This window comes from Neopsephotus bourkii, unplaced genomic scaffold (assembly GCF_033783945.1).
Source record: "Neopsephotus bourkii isolate Nb327-2 ecotype Australia unplaced genomic scaffold, CSIRO-AGI_Nbou_v1 NB_107, whole genome shotgun sequence".
Taxonomy (NCBI): Eukaryota; Metazoa; Chordata; class Aves; order Psittaciformes; family Psittacidae; genus Neopsephotus; species Neopsephotus bourkii.
In genome coordinates this window covers 4,371,921-4,394,970 of record NW_026900624.1, presented here as the reverse complement: position 1 = coordinate 4,394,970, position 23,050 = coordinate 4,371,921, and the positions used below count along the sequence as shown (strand labels likewise).

At 45.6% G+C, this 23,050-nt stretch overlaps 1 long non-coding RNA gene across 1 annotated transcript; it reads left to right on the top strand.

Moving 5' to 3' along the window:
* The first annotated feature begins 553 nt into the window (after positions 1-553).
* On the top strand, positions 554-22,725 carry LOC133214023 (uncharacterized). The gene is made up of 3 exons (XR_009725961.1): positions 554-988; positions 14,071-14,301; positions 22,594-22,725. It is a non-coding gene; the product is annotated as an uncharacterized LOC133214023 (long non-coding RNA).
* Positions 22,726-23,050: the final 325 nt, after the last annotated feature.

Genomic DNA, 23,050 nt, shown 5'->3' with positions numbered 1-23,050 from the left:
GTTCTACTGCGCCTGCAGCTGTTTGGAGGAGCCAGCAGGCAGGAACATAAGTTTCATTCCAATTTTATCCTTGGCCTCACATCTGAGACTTCAAGCGAGGATTCCAGTCGTGGGCAGACGCCCCATTTCGTGTGCTTCAGATGCTACTCCCACAAAAACCAAGCAGCCCTTTACATGGAGGCCAAAAAAACAACCGTTGCCTGATAAAGCCTTTCTGTCATGACTGGCTCTACCCAGATTGAAACCAGGGACCTACAAGTGCAGAAAGGGCTCCCTATTCCCCTTCTACCTGGGCAGGCTGGAAGAGCTTTGCAAGCAGACGGCTGTTTCCCAGGCAGCACAGTCATAACTGTGCTTTTTACTTTCCTTGGGGAGTGAAGCTGGAGGTCTAGGGCTGACCATAGCATCTATTTTTGCTGCCAGATGCGAAGCCTGGAGTTGATGCCATAAGCTTGGGATCTGGGTAGACCACAGGTTTTCTTTGTTTTCTCTTTTCTGGAGCAAAGAGATTAATTGTTCCCAGCCAGGAACATTTAGGACAGGGGATCAGAAAGGAAGGCACATGCTCACGCAGACAACTATAGATTGATATTTATTCCTTTTTATTAGTGGATTAGTGGAACAGAGACCTCTACTGGCCCAGCTTGAAGAGCTGCTGCCATACCTCAGCTGTGCATCTGGCCACTGCCGAGGTTTGCTGCCGGTGGGGTTTCTCACTTGCCTTCACTTCATCTACTTTGGAAGTTTCCTCTTGGGTGACAAGTATTTGCCAAGCAAGCTAGGAATCAACCTTTCACTGTTTTCCCTTCTGTTTAAGAAACCCAGCATGTAGGGAGTCACTCGGTTATGATTACTAGCACGTGAGTTTGGGGCAGTGCTCAATGTAGTAGGTAAAGTAGCTTATTTCCTTTAGGAGTGGATGAACCTGGGGCACTCAAGCATGGCAGAGAATTAGAGGCTTATTGGTTCTGGAGGACAAGGCAGCAGGGTGTTTTAATCCACTCCAGTGATTTCAGTTGCCTTTTACTCTCTTTCTGTTCTTCCTCCCAGCTGGTTGTGTAGTACTGCAGTGAGGATGGCTTCAGAAACCATTTCTCTTGGGTTGGTGCTCTTTAGCATCTTGCCTCTGCTGTCAGGCAGTTGGATAGATGTTGGCTCCTGTCCAGGCCATACCTGGGGTTAGTGGATCAGTGGATGCTCATCTTCCTGGGTTGGGGAAAAGCTAATACATAGGTGTTTTTTTTTTTTCTAGCAAAGATGTCTTTATCTCAGCACATGTAATACAGAAAAGGGATTGGTGTTTACAAACAGGTAGAGCTGGGTGAGCCATGGTTATTCATGGAACATAAGGTGTTCCTGCTCCGGCAGGGGGATTGGACTAGATCTTTTGAGGTCCCTTCCAATCTCTAACATACTGTGATACTGTGATAAGGCCTTTAAGTCCTGAGCTGCCAGTCTGGCTGCAAGCAGCGGAGGCAGTAGTTTCACAGCACCGTCTGTACTGCTGAAACTGTAGCTTAGGCATCCCCTTCCTTCCTTACCCAGCCCACTCGTTCCTGCCTCTGGCATTGCTGGTAAATTTACTGGAGGAACTGCATTGGGGAATGGATCTTGCAGAGATTTCCCACCTTCCCTTCTTTGTTGTTGGTTTCTATGTTGTTTTTCTTCCCCAGCTGGATCAGTTTCTGGTCTAGTTCATCACACGGCTGCACTAAGAACCTGAACAGCACAGTGGGTGGGAATGAGCAAGCTGGCAGCACTACCATGAAATTGCAGCCTGCGAGCCAGTAGAATTATAGAATCAAGAAATGGTTTGGATTGGAAGGGCCCTTTAAAGGTCATCTAATCCATCCTCCCTGCAGTGAGCAGGGACAACCTTATTTAACTAAATAAGGTTGCTTCAAGCCCTGTCCAACCTGGCCTTGAACATTGCCAGGGATGGGGCAGCCATAGCTTCTCCAGGCAACCTGTGCCGGGGCCTCACCACCCTCACAGTAAAAACTGTCAGATCCAGGGGAATTTGTAAGCTTGTCTGTCCAGGGGGGTTTCCACAAGGTTCAGTCGGAGACCAGCTGGCAGAAATTTCCCCAAGGAGAACCCCAGGCTTAATTCTTTTTTCTCTCCATTCTGGTGCTGATTTCTCCAGCAGACATCCAGAAGCACCTTAAAAATAAAACGTCAAAGTAAAACAAGCCACTGAACACACAGACCTGCCCTGGGCAAGAGGATGAGAGTGAGCGAGCAAACCACATGTGACAGATGTTAGGCATGTTGCTGAATGCAATTCTGGAAGCTGCTCAGATGCTGTGGTCAGGTGGGTGGTATTACAAACCTATCTGGGCTAGAAAAAAGAAACATTTTTCTAGTAAATGAAACATATCTGGTAGAGAAAGCACTGAGGGGTAATAAACATGCAGCAGAGAACTGCCTTTTGGGGAAATGCTTTTTGGGGTGAAGCTGCGTCATCGTGGTGCTTCATAAGTAAGTGCCCCATCACTTCAGGGTTAGGAAGGACAAGATGTGCTTGTGGCAGGAAATGGGCATGTGAAAGAGACCTGCTGGGTTCCTCAGAGTACAATCTGAGTCCTACTATCGCAACAGTCCATTTTTAACTGAACAGCCAGATCCTTCTGAGTGGGCCTTTTTTCCTAGCTCCTGGATGTTCTGCGTCTAGGGGTTTTGCATGAAGCCCTGAGTGAGTGTTGTGGGTATTCACTTGGAGTAAGAGTGCTTTTTGCTTCTTCTTCACTTTGTCTCTTCATCAGCTAAACAGTTCAGTGCACCGAATTCCCCTGAATTCTTAAATAGAATAAAAAAATGGTTTCATGATCCAGTATTTTGTAACTGTGGAGAAATTATGGGGGATAGAACTGGTATGCAAACTAATATTTTGTCTGATGAAATGAAGAACTGTGATGTTCTGAAAATCTCTTGGCTGTTAGCCCTTCCCTGGTACAATCTGAGTGCTGAGATGATGTGGTGCTCTTTGGGAAAGCTCTGTAAACCAAAAATGGATTTTGTTCCCCTTGGCCTACTGACAGCATGAACACAGGACTTCAAACTGAGCCTATGGATCTCTGTGACAATGAGGTTCTTCATTAGGACATTAATTTGTAGAACAAAAATCCTAGGTAACCATATAGGAGTGCAGTTGCTGGTCTAGGTACACTGCAATAAAGGGTAGGAGAGTACAGGAAGAGAGATGATGGGATCTTATGAATTTGAAATCTTTGATCAAATGCAAAACATTCTGGAGGGACAGTGAACAAAAGCAGGACAGGGAAGTTACAAAAAAACCCCATATGAAATGTAAATAGATTTTTTTTTTTGCTTGCATTGTTTTTGAAGCCTTATAAATGTAGAGTTTTCTTATATATGACAAACCCTTTTTCAGTCATTTAAGACAGCACATGAGATGATGGAATTTTTCCAGACTGCCAGAGTGTCTCTCTGTCTGGAAATAGATAATTTATTGTCACATATGACCTTTCGGTAGCACATGATGGTAACCCAGGGTTGCAATCTCAAAAGACCAAAAGAAACTGAGGACGCTTGGATTATGCTGAAGAATCTGAACATTGCTGCTTTTTTACCCCAGCCACAAAGACTTACAGCATTTCTTTGGTCAGATGAAGGGCGAAAGAGCAATTTTCACTTTTTCATTAGTACCCCACCAGAGGCTGGATGCCTGTGATTTTTTTACAGGGATGCTCAGATAGATAACAGCCCATCGTTAATCTACACTGAATTGGTTACAAGTGATAAATGGGTTTTTCCAAAGCAAGCAAAAAGGTTTTCCTTCTTTAAAAATATTTACAAACAACCAACCCTCCTGACCCCCCCCCTTCCTTCAAATTTGGGTTGTTTATCTCTGCAAGCTGGGCCAGAGCCCCTCCAAAGACTTGCTGGAGCTCTGGCCAAGGATGGGGAGGCCGCTGATTCTCCACTTCACTGCAATTTGTTGCCTCTTTGAAGGGCAGCTGTTGCCTTTGAAGTCAACTTTTCTGGGCAAATGAGTATCAGTGGATAGGGTGAGACTTTGTCTGCAGATGGGCAGCAGCAAATTCCCTTCACAAAGGAGACTGCTGGCAGAAGGCTTGCAAGACAGAGGTTCAGCTGCTCCACCAGCCACTTCTCACTGAGAAAACACAAGCGGGGATGAAGCAGAGGCATAACAGAGCTACTTTGTGTTAACCTCCTCCTGGTCTGATGTCCTTGGGAAGGGTTGACCTTGCTGGCCTGGCTGGCACCTACCCCTCAGTGTTTTTGCTACCCCTCTGAGCTCAACTGGAGACCAGGTAAAGGCAGATTTTCAAGTCCAGACTAATCTACCTCCAGTGTAGGATGGGGTGGTGTGTTGCGTAGGTTTTGTCTGTGTTACAGAGAACTTACTGGGCAGGGTTGAGTCATTCCAGAGAATCACTGAGACCTGCAAACGCTCAAGTATCTGTGTATTACCCTTCTGCCACCTTTTGTTCCTAGTCCTTTTATTTTTTTCTTTTCTTCATCCAGTATGTCTTTTTATTCTCTGTAATATGTCCACATTTTCTCTATGTTTTTCATCCAACCTGCAACTGACCTCTGAATTCTTGCTGTCCAGTTGTGCTGATATTCAGGGCTGTTCCCCGTTGCTCCTGAGGATCTGGCCTGCATCCCCTCTGCACCTGAGTGTCTGCCTCTGGGTGGGAGGGAGGTGGCACCAGCACTACAGGTAAATTCACTAGAGACTGGGAGCCAGAGCCTCGCTTGTCATGTTAGGTGCCTAAATCCCAGATGTCTGTCCTCAAAACTCTGGGTCATGTGTCACCCTGACATCTGAAGGTGCTTAAGTTCCTCAGTACCTGCTTTACATGTGATGGTGCTGGGGTGTCAAGGGCTGCCTAGAAGTACTGAGTGTGACTGACTCGCTCCCATGAGACCCTCCCGTAATCATCCCTCTGTGTCACTCCTGGGAGATGCTGGGCCAGATGGGCATGCTGTCTGCACTGAGCTATTCGAGACTCACAGGGTGCTGCCCCTGCTGGCCTCCTCCTCAAAGAGAGCATGCAGGCCTGGTTAGGGGATGTCTTCTTATGGGCCTAAATGCTGAAGCAGGCAGGGTGACAGGTATACCTTTCTCATGAGGATTTCTTTTGCCTGGCTCAGGCAGCTTCATCCTCCCTGTATTTGGGCCTTGCAGTTGCCACTGTAGGCATGTAATTCCCCTTATCAATTGATGTGAGAGTCTAAGTACCTGGTTCAGGCACTGCAAGTACTACTAGGGGGGCAAAGAATAAGAACTCAGACACTCGGGAATGGAGAGTATCACTCTATTATTCAGTTTGGTAGGATCTTAAATTACTGAAGCCATGGCTCTAAAATACACACTTTCAGGCAGGTTTGGACATGGATGTATATGTCTGTATATGGTACACTTCGCTGCACAAGACAGCCCTTTGGAAAGTGACACCTGGGACCTTGCCAGGTGGCTTTACAGAGTTTTGGGTTTGCTTTGTACAGGGTGGTTGCAAAACCAGACTTGTTCATGGATGTCAGGTGGCTTACGCTACTGTGTTTTCATGCAGCGTTTCACAAGCACCGGACTAACTGAGAAACAAAGCAGTTTTCATGACCACTCAATCTGTCTTGACTCAGCACACCATTGCTGAATAAAGCATATACGTATTGTTTTCAGACAGCTGTAATCCCTCTGCAGGCTTTAGGGTAATTTAATCTCTTGACATGACTGTGCAACTCCTGTTATTTTTAGGCACACACATTAAGAGAAAAAAGGGTCCATTTAATCTGAAAACATATTAGCAAGTTTTCCTGTTTTCACAAATCTGAACCAGGTCCCGCAGGGAATAAACTGAAAGTCGTTAACATATGATTGCTATTTGATGGTCAGAACGAAGCAGCCTCATACTTACTCCTCACCAGCAGATACTGCAAAGCCAGTTGCTACTCTTGAAGATTGTACAGACAAAGATTAAAAACTCTTTGCAAATTGTGCAAGATCATGCCCAGATCCTTTGCTGGTGTATATGCGTTCTCTATGAGCAGTGGACTGTTGGGCACATGGGTGAGCTGGTGGGGATGAAGGAAAGGCCTTAAGTCCTCACACATAGATGATAAAGATGGTGTGTCAGTGCCCTCTCTGATGATGCCTGAGGAGGCTGAAATCCTGCCCATCCATGGTGTTGCATCCCAGAGGACTGTCACTACCTGCTCTCTTTTCCTGTCTCTCCTCCTTCCAGCCTCCTGAGTCACTCCAGACAAGTGACAATGGTGCCTGCACTCATACAGGATGGCTGGCTACTGGTGGCTGTGAACATGGCCCAGATGCTGGAGCTCGGGCTCTAAGCCTCCTCTTTTGCACAGCAGGGAGCTCCTGTATTGCTCAAGGTCCCCACGCAAAACTGTTTCCCTCCCCACCTCTAAAGGGGACATGTGGTTATTAACATCAGTCCTGAAGGAGGCTAGGATTTAGTTTCCTTCTGAGTATTCCTATGGTGTTATCCAGCAGTCACTGGGACTTACAATGAAAACCAAGAAGGATGTACAAGCCTCCACAGACTCTTGCAGGCTTAGCTTGAGTTGGAAATGTGAAGTTATGCATGGCCTTGACTGGCCTCTTTGAGGATGAATGAGGGAAGGCAAAGGCAAGGGACAAAGGGAATGAGGGAAGGCAAAGGCAAGAGCGAGGCAAAAACCTTTTACTTCTGTGTTTCATGGGGTGGGCTGTTGCAGCTAGCAGGAGATTGTTGATTGTTTGTTGAAAAGCTTCACTAGCAGTTGTTTGCTTTGGATACCACAAGTCACTGGGTCATGATGGGGACTGTGAGTCATGTTCCTCCTCACAGTGGAAAACACGGATTCATCACTGTGGTGTTGCACTCCTTGCTCAGGAACACAGCAGGGTAGGCTGCCCTTTGGGAAAACAGGAAGGTGGCACAAGGCAGGAAGCGTGGGGGCCTTCCTCTCCAAAGAGTGTAGGACAGTGATTCTGAAGTGCCTTTTGCTTTTCAGGCACCCATCCTTGGTTCTGGGGAGAGCTTTGGTGGAGCCTTGAAAAAAGTGGCACACTGGAATTCTCGACTTCTTTGTGCTTGTGTTGTCATGGATACAGGGCTCTATTTTTGTGCCTCTTGCCTAAGTTTTGCTTGCATTTTGCAGTGCCTTAAATGCATGTTTGGGATCTGAGGTCATGGGTACCCAAAGCATTGAAGTCTTACCTTCTGCAGTCTCAGCGGGAATTTAAATCAGGTTGGCTGTGATGATGTTCCCATCCACTGCCTCTTCCTTTGGCAGAATGAAACCAGGTGGTGGTTTCACTCAGTTGACAGAGGAGTGATGACATTGTCAGCGAGAGATATTGCAGCTCCCTTTCTTTGGCTCTTGGTAGAAGAGAATAATGCCAATAGCCGTCTGAGGCACTGGAGGTCATGCAGGTCAGCATGGACCTACACTGCCAGGATATTAGTGCTGGTTTTGCCCCTAAATGCACAGAGCACAAAGCCCGCTTTTGTCTCTCACTTTTCCTCGGACCACTCCAGTTAAGCCCTTCTTTTTCTTTCTGTTAGAAACATAGACCTGCGATGGCTCCAAACATGAGCATGGGTATAAGCTGTCACTGGGCATACCTTGCAAGGGAGAAGGTCCTCTGTGTTAGGTGTTGGTAAGCCATTAACTCCTTCCTTTACATCAGGGGCAAGAAATTCTTTCCTTGCTGAGGGACAAATAAGTCTTTTGAGCTCCTTTGGTCTGCCGCACATTAACACATGCCTTAGTGTTACCCAGTAAATGGTGGAATAATAATAATGTGGTTACAGGCCATCTGAAATGAAGTTGTGGGCTGAACCTGTCCCCATGGGCTGCAGGCTCCTGCCTCCTGTGAAAGAGCATGGGGCTAGTAAAGAGGCTGTGTGTGGTAAGAGAATAGGTTTATTTAAGGAAATGGGCATTAAATGAGAATTTAATTACTCATTTTTGGCCTCATATCTGAGCAAGAATAACATGAAAACCTGAAATTAAGCACTTGTTGCATTCCAATACAGGGAAGAATGCCTCCAGTATTTGAAAATAATTCGAAGATAAATAGAATTAATACTTAACATATAAAAGAGGCAGCTAATGTTTTGACAGACAAGCCGCCTCCTCCTCAGAGCCAAGAACATGCATTACCTAAAGGAGGAAAATCCTCATTTGTACTGAAGGTTGCCAGAAGTCATAATTAAAGAACAAAATTAGTCGAGGCGAGGATGGAATGAAGAGTAAAAAGATTGTTGCTTCTTAGATAACTGTGCAGGCACTGCAGAAAGAGCACACACAGTTTTGGTGATTTATTCTTTTCCTTTCTTGATCTGGCCCTGTGTCCATCAGAACATTCACTGCAGGTTCCTTTATGTTAAAGATAAAAATACAAATGCCCCACTGGGCAAGTTGTTATGCCATAGGTGAAATAAACCTGCTCGCCCTCTGTCACGTAGACTCTGATGTCTACTTAAGGGTGAGGTGGATTTTTGCTGTTTTAGCAAGTTCATCACTGGGGACATCATTAAAATTTCTTTTCTTTCCTTTGCCACCCACTTGCACTAAGTGCGAGGGTTCGAACTAACTTGGATACAACTGCCCCTCTGTCACATTTGATGGAAATTTCCTAAGCAGTTGCAAAGCTCCTGGGAGGGCGAAGGGAAAGAGCAGATAACTGGAGACATACAGACCCACCCATGTGCTGTATGCTTGCATAAAGCTCATTCCTGCAGGATACTAGCCTGAAATGTTGTGGAGGATTGGACCCATTTGTGGGAGGTTTGTTATTCTGATATTATTAATGCAGCATGCTGGCAGTGCTTAACCAGATGTTCCCAAAAGGCAGGGAAGAGTAGATAACAGCAGTGCCATGGCCAGAGAAACAGTTAACTGGAAAGGGAAAATCTGAGGTATTTTTCTGTTGGAGAAAAGCAGTGTCTCACTTGGCTATATAAAACACACAGCCCTCTCCACCTTATGCGCACTTCATAGCAGCAAATGTGTAAATCTTTTCTTCCAGAAAGGAATCCAGATGCTCACTTACTTTAATGCAAGTGAAGATAAAATGGTCATATTTTCTGTAACTGGAACATCTGCAGAAATGCCACTGAAGGATTTTGGCTTGTTGTTTTAGATAGAAAATTGCAGAAGTCCTCCCATTTTTTTTCTCTTTTGAGGCTGGACCAAAAACACATCCAGCAGTCGAAAGCTGTGGCATGTTAATAGAAAAAAATTTCTCTATAAAATATCCACTACTTCTAGAGGCAGATTTATGCTACATAGTCACCATTTCAAAGGCTAAGGTCACCACCAACCATGTCAACCCACCGGGATATCATAACACATAAATTACATAATCAATAGTGCATGTTTTCCCCCTTTCTTTACCAATTAATGGATTTTTAAAGTAAGAGAGCTTGTTTTAGATTGTTCCAATCATGTTGGGTGAGGAACCTATCAGAAGGAATATTAAACAAAAAAACATTTCTTAAATAATCAGTAGAAGTCTGGTGTTTAAGATGCTCACATCAATTCTTTCTTGTGCAGCATTCAGCAAGTGCACAGGAGCATCAGCTGTACTTCCAGTTCTGCTTCTGACCTTCTGAGAATTTTAGTAGTTCTTTAGAGAAATGAATGTATGCACTACCAGAAGATACTCCAGCTTTTTGCTTTTTTACTTCATCTCAGAGTGATAACATGTTTCTGTGCCAATGTGCTTCTCCTCATACAAACCATTTCATTATCCTATACCTCCTCCGCTCTTCTTGCAGATTCTGATTAGAGCTTTCTAATTTTGAATGGGATTAGGGCCAGGGGATGAGATAGTGAGTGATTTATATCAGTTGATAGGATATTTCCTGCTCTTACTGTGATGTTTTCATATAAATTAAGTATTTCTTTGTCAAGGTAATGGGAGTTTGCACCTGGCTCAGCTCTTTACACTAATTATTCTTCCTATCTATTTACTTACTAAATTATAGGTATTTTGGGCTGAATTGTGAAACTCAGTGGTCACTTGTAAGGATAGTCCCATTTAATTAGTAGGCATACATACTTGAATAGGTGCTTATCAGTGCAGCTTGGCTTAATTTCTGTTTTCTTGCAATGAATACTCGGAGCAGCATAAGCAGTGTTCCATGGTGTTGATACCTGATCACATCACATGAAAACATGTTTTTGAAAGTGCATAGGAAAGAGAGTAAAGCACAAGCTCGTTTTTGTGCTGGATTTCTCAACTGCTGCAGGCTTGGCTTTGTCACCTTCACTTTCAGCTTAGGATTTCTTGGATGTGCAGTTAATGTTCTTAAATGAGAGAAAGAGAAACTAGACTCCCCAGAGCAAAGCATTTCTGGGTTTGTGTTACGTGAAGGACCTTCTTGAGTCTCACTATATTTCATCAGCAAGTTTCCAGAATGTATTTCCTAAGGTGGCCAGAGTGACCTCAGGCAGAGATTTCTCAAGAATAGATTCTCTGGAGTGATCCCTTGAAGGAAACCTATACCCTGGTAGGTTTTGCTGTCAGCAGAGGTGAAACTTGAAGAACCAGTTCCTGTTCCAGAGGGACATATACTCTTAAGGAATAGTAAGTTCCTTTTGTGTTCTTCTAGCAGTGGTTGGCCACTGCTAATGGAAGATATGCTGTATGGTGCTTGACAAAAGTGAGGCTAAGCATATGAGGTTAGTGGGTTTGGAGGCATTGCGTCTCTAGCTGGTTGGTTGGTTGGTTGGCAGCCACTAACCTTTTGTGAGCTAGAAACTTTGGAGAGCAAAGAGCTTGGGAAGACAGACCCCTCATCATTTGTCTGTTTTTCCCCTTACCCCTGATTCCAATGAGACTTCTCCTTTCTTTCTGCCATGGTCCAAGCTCATGGATGAAGGACACTGGTGGAGTTTTCAAACCCTTAAAAGTCTCCTCTGAGCCTGCACAGTCTCAGCTTATGACTGATTTGGACAAAATCACACAGGGGCAGCAGGAAGTCCAGTTTTGACTGCACAAGTACCATATTCCTTTTCCAGCATACGGACCCATCACAGGATCCCCCCACACTGCTCTTTTCGTATGCATAGTCTCTAACAGGGCAAAATGTGTTTTTCCCCTGGCCTTGTGCTGTGAAGCGACTGAACCATTTTGCTGAAGCCTTCCCAAAACCCACTTAGCCTGGGGCAGACAGCATACAAGGAAAAAATCCAGCCCAAACAGCTGAAATCTGGCGAAGTTGAACTCAAACTGAAACACGTTCTTCTCATGGAAAAGTGTTGGATGACCTCTGATAGGCAGAGTCCTTCACTCCACCTAGCTGAGACAGACAGGCAAAGTACACATACTGCTTACCATCCGCGCTCGTTAGCTTGGGTGTATGTACTCCAAACAGCAAATTTTATGTATAAAAACATACCCTCTTCTCTATATGCATGCTGCATAGCTCCCCACTACACAGGATTCCTGGCCGCAGATCAGTTGCATCACTCCCCTGATGTCATCCTGGCATATACCACCTCCAGCATTCTTCTCTGCCTGGGCAAACAGTATAGTCCAAGACTGTTTTTTCTTTTTTCTTTCTTTTTTTTTTTTTTTTTCCCCTGGTTGGTTGCTGCCACTGCAGAAAATCAAAGGCAGCCTCACACATTTGTCTCTGTTTTTCATTTTGTTTTGCTACAGAAGTTAAAATGAAAAGCTTTGGAAGGACTTTCTTCAGCACAAGTGAGGAAGCAGCTGTTGACCATGAAAAAAAAGTCCGTAAGTTTGTGCTTCCTGAGCTAGGAAATAGCTGCCATCGCCACCACTACAGTTTCTGTAGACATTTCTTGTGGTGTGGGAGATGACTTGCTCTGACACTGTGGCACACAAGGCTGGGGGCTGACAGCGGGGTGGGGGTGGGAGACTGGGCAAAGTCATGTGGCGGTGACTCACTGGGAGTTATTTTTCAAAGCGTTTACTGAGACCGTATGTCCAACAGCTTGTGCCAAGGCCTGTACGAAATCTGCCCTGTGTTATAGTTTCCTTGAAAGAAGGGTGGAAGGAGCAAATGCTGTGGGTGCGTTTGTCAGCACAGCCTGTGGAACGGGTGGCTGTGCCACGAGGATGGGATGTTTTGCTTTTGTGCAAGTCAAGAGGGCAAAACTGCTGTTTTCCGTTATCAGTCTTAGCACACAGTTAAAAAGTGTTCTAGATAAATGGTACTCGGTGCCACAGGTGACGCTTGTGCTGCATGTGCACAGGCAGAAGGTCCCTGCAGAAGGTTTGGCAGGGCCTCCTGCAGTCAGGGCGAAGTCATTCTGGGAAATGGGCTTTACAAACATTTCCTCCTCTTTGCACAAGCACAAACACAGCAACATAGGAAGGGTTGCTCTCGTTTCCCAATTTATGCCCACTTACTTCCCCATGTGGGCATCAGCATTGATGGGCTCCCACGCCTCTCTGCCAGCACTCAGTGGGGCTGTGGTGTCCTTACATGGGGTTGAGCAGATGCTGACACAGAGGGTATGTAAGAAGGTTCATCATGGCAAAAACTGGATCTCTTAGTGTTATCCTGTGATAATGAGAGACAAGCACATCAGTTGTGACAGACAAATCAGACCTTTTTGGTGCCTGAGGCATTCACTTGCTGTGATTTCACAGCAGGTATTGATTAGCTTCATGCGCTTGTCCTCATGATAGTCCTTTGAAGTCTTTATTTATAGTGCAGGAGTACCACAAAACATAACCATTTGCCGCAGGTGGCTGGGAGCTAGTTGCCTTCAATACTTCCTGGTCTGGGGAGTAAGATAGTCCCTTTCCCTCACCACTATTAGAGTGTGGCTCTGCAGTGTGGCCTCTCCACAGCTGCTCAGGCTGGTCCCATCAGCCTTGCCTAGGATGATATGGCCTCTTTCCTTGTCCTGGTCCAGTGCTGCTGCTGAAGTGTGATTGTAGAGGAAGACTGGTCAGGGAGACTGGGGCAGGAGGTACATACCCTGCATGTGTCATGTATGGCCTAATGTCATGGGTGGCTGTGAAACCCATGTCAAGAGCTGTGTAGGTATTTAAGGTATCTCCATATATTGTGTTGGGTGTGTGAGCTCCATTCAGTGATGTTTTGTGGCCCTGTATGGCGATAAGGCCACAGCAATGTGGGGCCTGCTCTGAGGGCCAAAGACTTGTTGCCTGTAGGTTATTTTTGAGGCTATGAAAGCAGTGTGCTGCTGGACAATGCTTTGAGGGTCAGTTCTCGCTTGCCCTAGACTGGTGTTTTACCTGTAGCCTGTTCTCTTTCTTACAAGCAGGAATAATCTGCGTGCAGTGGGGTATGACAGAAAAGGGGATATAAGCACAAGTCTCAGAGACATGATTTGGTGTAGTGTGATTTAGTAACTCCACCACTGCCACACCTACAAGCAGGAAAGCAAAGAGAGTCAGCTGTTACCATGTCTCACTTTTCTTCTGCTCTGCCCATGGAACCTGACTTTCTTCAGAAGATTCTCCCTGCATGCCAGGCTCAGCAGGTGCCTTTCACCTTGAGGTCCTGTGCCCCACCTGGTGGGAAAAACACTTGCTGTTTTCCATGGCATTTCTGATGCTAGACAGTGACTGCCACAAAAGTGCCATTGAGGGGCTTGGGTTGGCTGTCCTTTCTGCACTAGGGTAGCACACAGCAGTGATGACCACCTGAGCAGTGGTGTACATCAGCCAGGCCCATGTAACCGATACAGCTTACGTATCAGCACAAAGTCTAGCCTGGAAGCACCACACACACACACGTTTAACATCCTTCCAGCTGTTGCTTGCCCAGGGTACCGAGACATGCTGTGTGAGGACCAGCACCGCTGGCACCATGCTTCGTTTCATCTTCCACTATATTTCCCTCTTAGCAAGGAAATCTTTCTCTTGAAACTGTAGTTTCATAATGAATGTACATTTGCTGAGATAAGGTTTGTGGGAGAGTTTTGCTTCATATACTGCCGAATACACAGTTAGCTGAGCATATTTCTGAATATTTCTTTTCTCTCTTTGCTGGGGCAAGGAGGTGAAGTGTTATGCTGTGGAAAGGAGAAATAATGTAGTTCCTTTTTTTCTCTCAGAAGGTCCTGGTGACAAGTCCTTGAAGGACACAGAAGTAACTGCATGCCAAAGGAACCCAGGAGACCAGGTTTGGGAAACCTAACCCAGGAGCCTTTTCTGGAGGAGGGGGAGAATGCAGAAAGAAAAGGCTTTCACATAGGAAGTAACAGATTAGCAGGACCAGAAGACTGTCTGGAGGAAAGGAGGAAGCTGAGGTGTTGCTGGTGCATTTACAAGCTGTTCTGAACAAGGTGCTGAACTTCTCAGGAAGCCATTTCGGGTTAGCCAGTGATCCAGTGCAGCCCTGCTTCTGGCTCCAAGACAGCCTGGATGGGCAAAGGACGATGCCCTTTCCCTGTGGATTCCCATGCTCCCTCTCCGGCTAACCAGTTTATATTGCTGGCTAATTGGGAAGGAAAGTCATTTCGTCCTTAGTTTCCCCTCCCCACATGCTTACACTGAGTGTGGAAGTAGGATGCTGGAGTCCTTAATTTCTTCTAGGGGCTGAGATCCTTGACCCATGTACTCAGGCTGAACCACTATGGCCCTGGATAGAGAAGTAGCTGGGGACAAATGAGGAAGTAGTGGGTTGAGCAAAAACCTTGTGCTACAGAAATCTTTTTTTACAGAAAATGGGGGAAGGAGGTGTGTGTGTGTGTGTGTGTGTGTGTGTGGTGAGGCAGGTTACCAGCCACCCCATTGCAGCAGACAGTGTGTTTTCATTGTGATGCAAATATCTTCATGTAATTTGGGTCAGGTTCAGGTTCACCCAGTTCTTGTGGTGAGAACTGAAACCAGGATGCCTTCACTTTTGCTCACAGCTCTCAATGCTCTCTTCTTTTGCTGCAATCCCAGAGCTTGTTTAGTGATTGGGCTGCTTCTGTGTCTCTAGAGAGGGGACGTCTGGTGGGGTACATCACCGACCTTATTCAGCAAGGCACAAGGCAGTCGTGCTCCTCTCCATCTCTCTGGAGGTTTTTTTGCTCCTAACTGTTTTTTTTTTTTTCCTGAAAAGGTTGGTGGGAATTGCCTGTGTGCTCCCACATGATGCTATGAGGTTTTGAAACCTGGTTTTGGTCAATCAGACTTGCTCACACTAAAATTAGGCTCACACTGTCTGTGGCACCTGCAAATGTAGAAACCAGCCCCATAATACCAGAGTGAAATCATTGATACTCTGCACTGTACACCAGTCTGGACAGCTTTGAAAATAGTTGTCTTTGCTTCTGGGAAACATGATATACAGACTTGAACAGGAAATTTACTGCCGTCTTACTCAAAACTTGACTCCTCCTCACCCCCTGCTTGCAGTGAGCCTGTAAATGTTTAGGTCACCTCACTGTTATCCTGTGTGGGGTCTTTGTTCCTTGTCTCTCCCACTTATGTTGACCTAGCCCCACTTCTCTCCCCGCACAGCTGGCATTAAACTCTGGGGGCACAGGGCAAAGGCAGAGCCTGGTCCCTTCTTGTCTGCCCCCCTTGGAGGGGCTGACTTTTCCTGCTGTCTAATGTGGATTAGTGGGGCTCCCTTCCAGTTTTGGGCCTTGGGCAGTCACCTTAATTGCTCTCTCCTAAATCTAATTCTGTTCCGCTTTTTCCAGATTATAATGCTCCCTGGAATTCATTTTAAATGCAGAGCAGGGTCAGGGGAGGCTTCATGGACAGCTTGGATGCTCTTAGGGCTAGGGCTATGCTGAAGGCACTTCAGGCCCATAGAATAGAATTGGCTGCTAAAATCATAGTGGTTTCCTGAGCTGGCTGTTAAAAAATCACCTTCAGCAAGCTCAGATCCCTATGGTCTCTGCTGTCACTCTAGTACCCAGGCTCCCAGGCTGGGCTTTGTCCATGACTGCTCTTCCCATGCCAGCTCAGACCTAAAAATGTCCATCCCCATCAGTGGAGGGGCCCAGCCTTTACTATTTCTTCATCCTGGCCCTATTCCTCATGGTTCCTGTCCCTGGCCCTGACACAGCTGGCAGCTCAACCTGCCTGGGTTCAATGCTCATTGAGCCTTTTTGGTACATTGGGTGGGGATGAAGCATGGAGGAAGGGGTGCAAATCTCAGTCATCTCTTTGTTTGAAGGATCTATTCCCACTTTATGGACTCACAGTCCTGTAAGGCAATTTGGTTTCCTTGCACTTAAATGCAGCTGCTTCTGGTGCAAAGTATGGCAGCTGTTTTACACTGCACAGGAGAGCACTTTGGCAAAGAAGACCTAATGATTGTGCTTGGCTGAATCTGTGAGGGGAATTTAGGTGGAGGGAATGTAATTATTGGAATTTGGCCAGGACACTAGGAGAAAACACCTGTACTCATGACATGTGCTGTGAGATAATCATTTTCAGCAAAGTGTGCATAGTAAAGCAGTCAGAATCACAGTAAAGCAGTAGGTCACTATGCTGTATGTGCAGTGTCATGAATAAAGTTCTCCTTTCTCTATCCATGGGGAATGGGGTTTTAATCCTTTGTACATGACAAGTGCATGAGCCAACCATGTCCTTTAATAGGCACTCAGAGAAAGAGGTAGTGGTCTACTCTAATTTCATAGGGTCCATGGGGAAGCTGTTGGTAAGTTCTTCTGAAATAACTCTGGTTTCCTGGGCTTTGGTTTCATGTATAGTTTGAGAAAAAAGCAAAATTGAAATCTTGGCTCTGTACAGCTTGAAACAGTAGGGATGGAAGAATAAGTGTTTATTTATTAGGACTGGCTCTCTTCCACCCTGCCCCAGAAGGGGGTAAGGGGCTGAGTTTGGGTTTTGAGGTGGCAGTCTCAAGATCCCGAGGTTCTCATGGGTGAGGTGCTAAGCGAGCTGGTCCCCTGGCCAACCTGAGGCTGAAGTCATGACAGCAGCTTCTTTCTTTTCTCAGTTGTTTTGTACCATCCCTAGCCCTTAAGCAGTTCCAAACCCAACTGATGTTCCGATTTTACCATCTTTGTTGACCATCTTTGGCCCTGCAGAGTTATTTTAAGGTTTGTCAGATACAAAGATTCAAAGCTTATCAGAGAGGAAGAAAAAACATTTTCATGTGTTTTCTCAGTGGCCAGCCTAAGAGAGGGTGAGATCTGTAACCTAACTCATATGGATGTGACTCATATCACACTACAAATGAAAAATGAGTGTAGTTGATACTGATCCTAAATTTGACATCTCTGATCAGCTTCAGGATTAGCTTTGCCTGACGGCATTCATTCTTGGAGCTGGGCTCCTTCTCAAGGTGAACAATAGCATTAAATGATCTCTTAATAAATGGAAAAAAAAGGGAAGAAAAATTTCTACAGGCGCACTGCCACCACTAAGAATGCAATTGACTTTTGGACTGGACCACAGAATTGCTGTGAGAATGAGGGACTGACTTTTTCTTATGGAGGAGGAAGTGCTGTGTTACTCAGAGGGCATGAGGAGGCTACAAAAAATGGCACTAGTTCTTGGAAACAGCACTGATAGGTTTGTTTTTGGTTTTTCCCCCCTCAAAATCCAGGAATATTTAGGGGGATTTCCAATGAGGAGAATTGTGGCTGTAAAGAATGGGGCCTGTTCCAAAAAGATAAATCAATCTATAAACACAGGGATCCTCTAGAGGAATAATGTTGTTTTCTCCCAGCTAGTAATGAGATAACTATTAACCCCAGTGAGAATGATAAGAGGAAGTTCTTATGATGAAATGTTTACAAACAGGAAAACCCCATGGCCTATCTTCTTAGCACCTGAAGCAAAGTCTAATTTTGCCTAGGGGAGGTCCTTATACCAAGTTTGGTCTTTTTTGTTTCTTTTGGCTCGAGACCTCCAAGGTTTAGGTGAATAGGGGGCATCAGGGAACCCCTCCTCAGCCAGGGAGTTGGGGTGCAGAATCCCTGATGCACTTGGAGACACAGCCCCATTGCTCTGTGCTGTCAGCTCAGAGCTGGTTGGTTTTTATCTTTGTTCCCTTTTGGGAGAACTGTGTCTGATACCTGCCACGAGGGGCAAGAAAACAAGTCTGGCTCTTCCATGTTTGCCTAGTAAACGCTGAGCAATAGCAGTTTGGACCTTCACTGTTTCTTGGAAGCTGTTTCAGTTTCCAAGACTGCTTGTTCTTGGTGATCTGCTGCATATCTCTGAGGCACACATCTCCTGTGCTGGATGTAAATCTGTAGCAATACATCCTAGATTCCTGTAAGCTCATACCCCCCCATTCGATTAATAGAAACCCCGAGTTCCTTTTTTAGCTTCCTCTACTGACCACAACTCACGTCATGAGTGAAGTCCCGCCTGCCATGCTGCCTGCCAGCATGTGTGCATATGGTCTGCAGAACATGAATGCAGCAAACCACTTCACAGCATTGTTGTTTTCTTTTGCCTCTTCCCCCCCCCCCTTCTCTCAGTGGAAACTATTAAAGACCGAAAGCCTTTGCTAATAAAATTCACACAGCTGCTGTTGCTGCAGCTGAAGTCCTAACACTACAATAGGGATTTCCAGGCATGGCTGCCCCCCTTGCAAAGTGCACTGAAGAGGGCAACATGTGGAAAACCATCGCAAAGACATGTCACTGTGTGTTAGCCACCAAACCTGTAAATGAACTAGCCTGTGAGGCTGTTCTCTGAAATCACTGCAGGCTTGAAATTTCCTCCCTCACTTCTGTGCTGCCCTTCCCCCAGGCAGAGCTATGGTTTGGAGAAGCCAGATTCAGATTCCAGTTCTGTCCTGAAGGTGGGGATAATAGAGTTCACCGGAGGCACACGTTTGGCCTGTCAACAGCTGGCCATTTGTCTTCTAAGCTCCCAGTTGCCTGATAATGAGATATTGTAACGAGAGTGCTGACACTACAGTGAGGTCCTGCTGCAGGGCAAAGGCAAGGGGGAAGATCTCCACTCTTGCTTTCCCTCTTCTCCCAAAGTTCAGAGTGTTTGAAAAGCCCCATGTACATAAAAATTAATTTGCAGGTTCAAGATTTGATCAATCCAGAATGAGTGCTTGGGAGGAGCTGCTGGCTGTGCTACAGATACAACATTTTCTATTGGATCCAGCCATGCCAGGCTGGATAGTCTTTGTAGAGTGGCAGGCACCTCATCTTGGGCAGGAGTGTTTAAATGACAGGAGAAAGGCTGATTTCTGTGAGAGTTTCTGTTTCTGGATTTCCTCCCCCTTTTCAGTACAAGCCGGTATTTATCTGTAGGTTTCCAGAGGAAAAGTGACTTCTGAACTCGTACTTTTGGTGCAAATACAGCTTGAGTAGTGGTAGTAGAAAACTCATTCTGGCAGGATACTCGAGCCATCAATGCGCAGATATACATGTAAGACTTCCAAGCCAGCTTGAGTTCTTGTATGTGATAATTTGTGCCAATTGCAGTAGGAGTTGCTGTAGTTGGCTGCTTGTACTAATAGAGTTTGGGCAGGAAGATCACTGTGGGGATATAGAGAAGCTGTTGCCCTATTTCAGGGCCACCAGAGCTTTTGAAGGGCCTTCTTGAACGCCATGGCTGATAGCCTGCTTTTTGCCCTAGATATGAGATGTGGTCTTGCTGAGCCATGGGGCAGGTCTGGATTTATGCTAGGTGTCCTCTGCTTCTTGTGGTGCACAGTTTACTTTATCCTGGTGCCCAAAGTCTCATTTCACCTGCCAGTGGTGGAGCAAGAATGAACAAAGGCCATTTGTAGCAACAACCTTATCTTGGCAAATCAAGATAAATGTGCTGTTTTGGTCTAGCATTTACCTGTGTCTGGTAAGAGGTATGACAGTGCAAGACAGTGTTGCCTTTCCTGATATTTTGCCTGCTTTTAGTGTTCTGGGACTAAGAGCCTTCCCACTCACCCTCCAGAGAGAGCACCTGCCAGAGGCGCTGTAAGCACTGCTGAGCCACTCAAACTCTTTCAGAGCTGTCTCCTGGTCTATTCCCCTCTAGTTTAATGCAAGTGGTTTAAATGTCTCATTTTGTCACAGGTGCCTATCTGTAAGAACAGTTAGTCGTTTAGAGCACATTTGTAATTTTCTGACATGGTGCCCCATTTCAGAAGAATGCAGCACCCTGATGCAGCCAGTGGAGTGTGTCATGGCGTCACTTAGAGGAAGGAGTAATCCTTGAAGTATGTCCCTGGTCCTGATGATTTGTGTTGTTATAAAATAAATAACTCTAGGGAAAAAAAACAAACCCAAAAGTAAATATTCCCTTCCTTCTCTTCAGTAGTGTTTCTAATTGTTGCTAAATCTTGTCTCTGAGCATTTTGCTTTGGTTGTTAGGAACCACACGTTCAGCAAGATACTCCTGCAAAGCTTAAGGCTTCTGTTCCTGAAACTCGGAAATGGGATGTGCTGGCTGGGGTCTGAGGGCTTGATCCTGCAGCTCTTGTTCACATGAAGATTTTAGTCTTGCACTTGTACTGGGTGCAGTGCAAACTCCCTTCTCAAAGCATGATGTGAACAGGGCCTTATTCAATACTTGGTCTGTCACTGGGTTTATGGGTAAAGGGGCAAAGGGAAAAGAGGACTAAGTGAAAAGAGGTGTCCATTGACTTCTGCAGGAGTAGGCTTCCTTGCTTGGCTATAGACTACTTGTTCCTCTGATGATCGCCTCCTGACTTGTGAAGTTCGTTGCATGAGTTTGAGCTGGTCCTGACAGATCCTGTCACCATCTTCCATCCTTAGCACAAAAACCTCACGCACAACTTCAGAGCAGCTGTTACTTATTCACTTATTTATTTATGAGCGTGTTGGCTTGATTCAATAAAATTTGTTATTAAAAATTATAGCTGACTCCGGAGTTGCCTGTTCAAATTTACTGCCTGCGGGCCCTGCTCCCTGCCACTGCTGCTTTTTCACCAGAGAGATGGACCATGTTTTCTTCTCTTGGCAAATGGTCCCTCTGCTCCCCCAGCCTGCTCCAGCCTGAGTGCAGAAGTTTCTCCTCTAGCCCTAGCTCCATATTTCTGGGCGCATTGCAGGTCACTAGCCCCTGAAAGCCCCAGACATTTTGTTTCCCGGGGCCACTTTCTGTTTTCCCAGGAGCAGAGGGCTGCTCAGGTCAAAACATCTGAGCTGAATGGAGAGATCTGTCACCTCTTTAGGCCTCACTCTCCTATTGAAGGAGAGGGCAGAGGTTTATTGCATCTTCTTTTCAGCCTTCAGGCTGCTGACAAAGTGCTATTTGGCTTACTGCTAAGCTGGCAGAGAGTGAGCCCTGTATCTCTTATTTACAGCTGTGCTCCTAATTAGTTAGCAACAAAAATACATAATAAAATACAGCTTGTACTCAGACAGGTTCTGGCTAAGGCTAAGATGAGATATGGTAAGGTAAAAAACCTCAAGACTCTGAGCCATGCTGAAGGTAAATCCCACAGAATGCAGAAAATTACCTCCACCCTGGGAAAATCAGACATTTTAGGGTGTTCTCCATGCAGAAAGCTGTGAAGGTAACACATCAGAGCCAAGACTAGACAAACATTCATAATGTGTACATAATGAAGCCTCTGGATATTGAACAGGCTGGAGCTTGAATCTTTCCCACTGTGGCAACTCCTGCCTAAAATGTACAGAAGTGATGATGAAGCCAGAAGAGTCTCTATTTTTTAAATATTACTTTAAGACAAGATTGACATCTTTTCCTATGTATAGAAATAAATGCATATGATATACCACCCTTGGATTTACTGTTCTTCTGTCTATTGCTGGGTGTTTGCTAGAGGATACAGTGAATGCAGAAGTATCCAAACACTCATGCTTTTAACCTCACACTTCTACTCCACTTGGAGACCCACAGTAGGTTTGTGCTGATAACATCCCAGACATGTCCTATGGCTACATAGGTGCAATACTCTCAGCACAGGGCTGTAAGTATTCCTACTCTTTTCTACTAAATCAGCCTTCTCCCATCTTGCTGCTGTGACTTGGCTTTCAGGACATCTCAGTCCTTGTTTTGTTCGCCAACATGAAGTGCCCTTTTGAGTTTTATCCTATTGTCTTGCTGGAAGGGTGTTCATGGAGGCTGGTGTTGAGGCCTAGTGTTGAATCCTACTTCTGCCTCAGAGGACTTCGGCCCATTTCTGCCAGGTGAGTGTGGCTTTTGGGCACTCAAAGCTGTTTTTTCTCAGCCCCAGAAATTGAAACACTTGTGTTTTAGCCTTAGCTAGTCTTTAGATTGGAAATCGGGTGCTAATTGTCTCATTTCTGGATGAGTGCTTGATATACAAAACTGCCTTTGTACTAAGTTTCTTCTCTCACGTTCTCCAGTCTTTCTCTACCCCTGTAAGCAGTGGGGACCCAGTAAAGTCCATAACTCAGTGCTGTGAATCCCATCAGTCAGAAAGCTTTCTGCTGAGTTTTGCAGTTTGCTGGACTGTGCTGGCCTGCCTCGTGAATCTGTCCTGCCTTGCTGAGTCCAGCTCACCAGCTCAAGAACAAAGACCTTATTTCTTCTTGAGGCCCTGCAGAACGTGGTCTACGAGTCCGTGGGATGCGGTGGTGTGTTGTGGTCTCTTTTTTTCTTGATTTTTGACAAAATTATGATTCTTTTTTATTCAAGCATTTTCCAAAGCACAAACTAAATAACCTTTTTCATTTTTTAATTAGTTCTTTGGTGTGCCTGTGCGAGTCATGCTGATAGAAGAGCTTAAGGCCAGTGCTGTGCCAGATACTTGCCCTCAGCATGAGTACTGCATGTAGATGGTCCGTGTCACTGCGAATGAGACATATCTGCCCTTGCAGGTGAGCCAGAAAGAAACTGTTCATGGATATTCAGAAAAAAAGAAAAATAATTAAAAGTCTTCTGCTAGCTAGATTTTTCCTGTATCTGTAAAGTGCAAGAATTCCCTTTTCATTAAAAGTAACTCTATTTCCCGAGCAGTGCCTCCAGGCATCTCCCCCATACAGATAATCATGCAGAGAGCTGGTCTGATCTGAGGTCTCCAGATGGGAGGGTCTTTTGCTTGGAAGGTGCTGGGGCAAGAGCAGTCCAGCTGGACAGCAGAGGTCATTTTCACCTGATGGCAAGCTTTGCAAGCCAGTCTGAAATAGCTTGGTTCTTCCA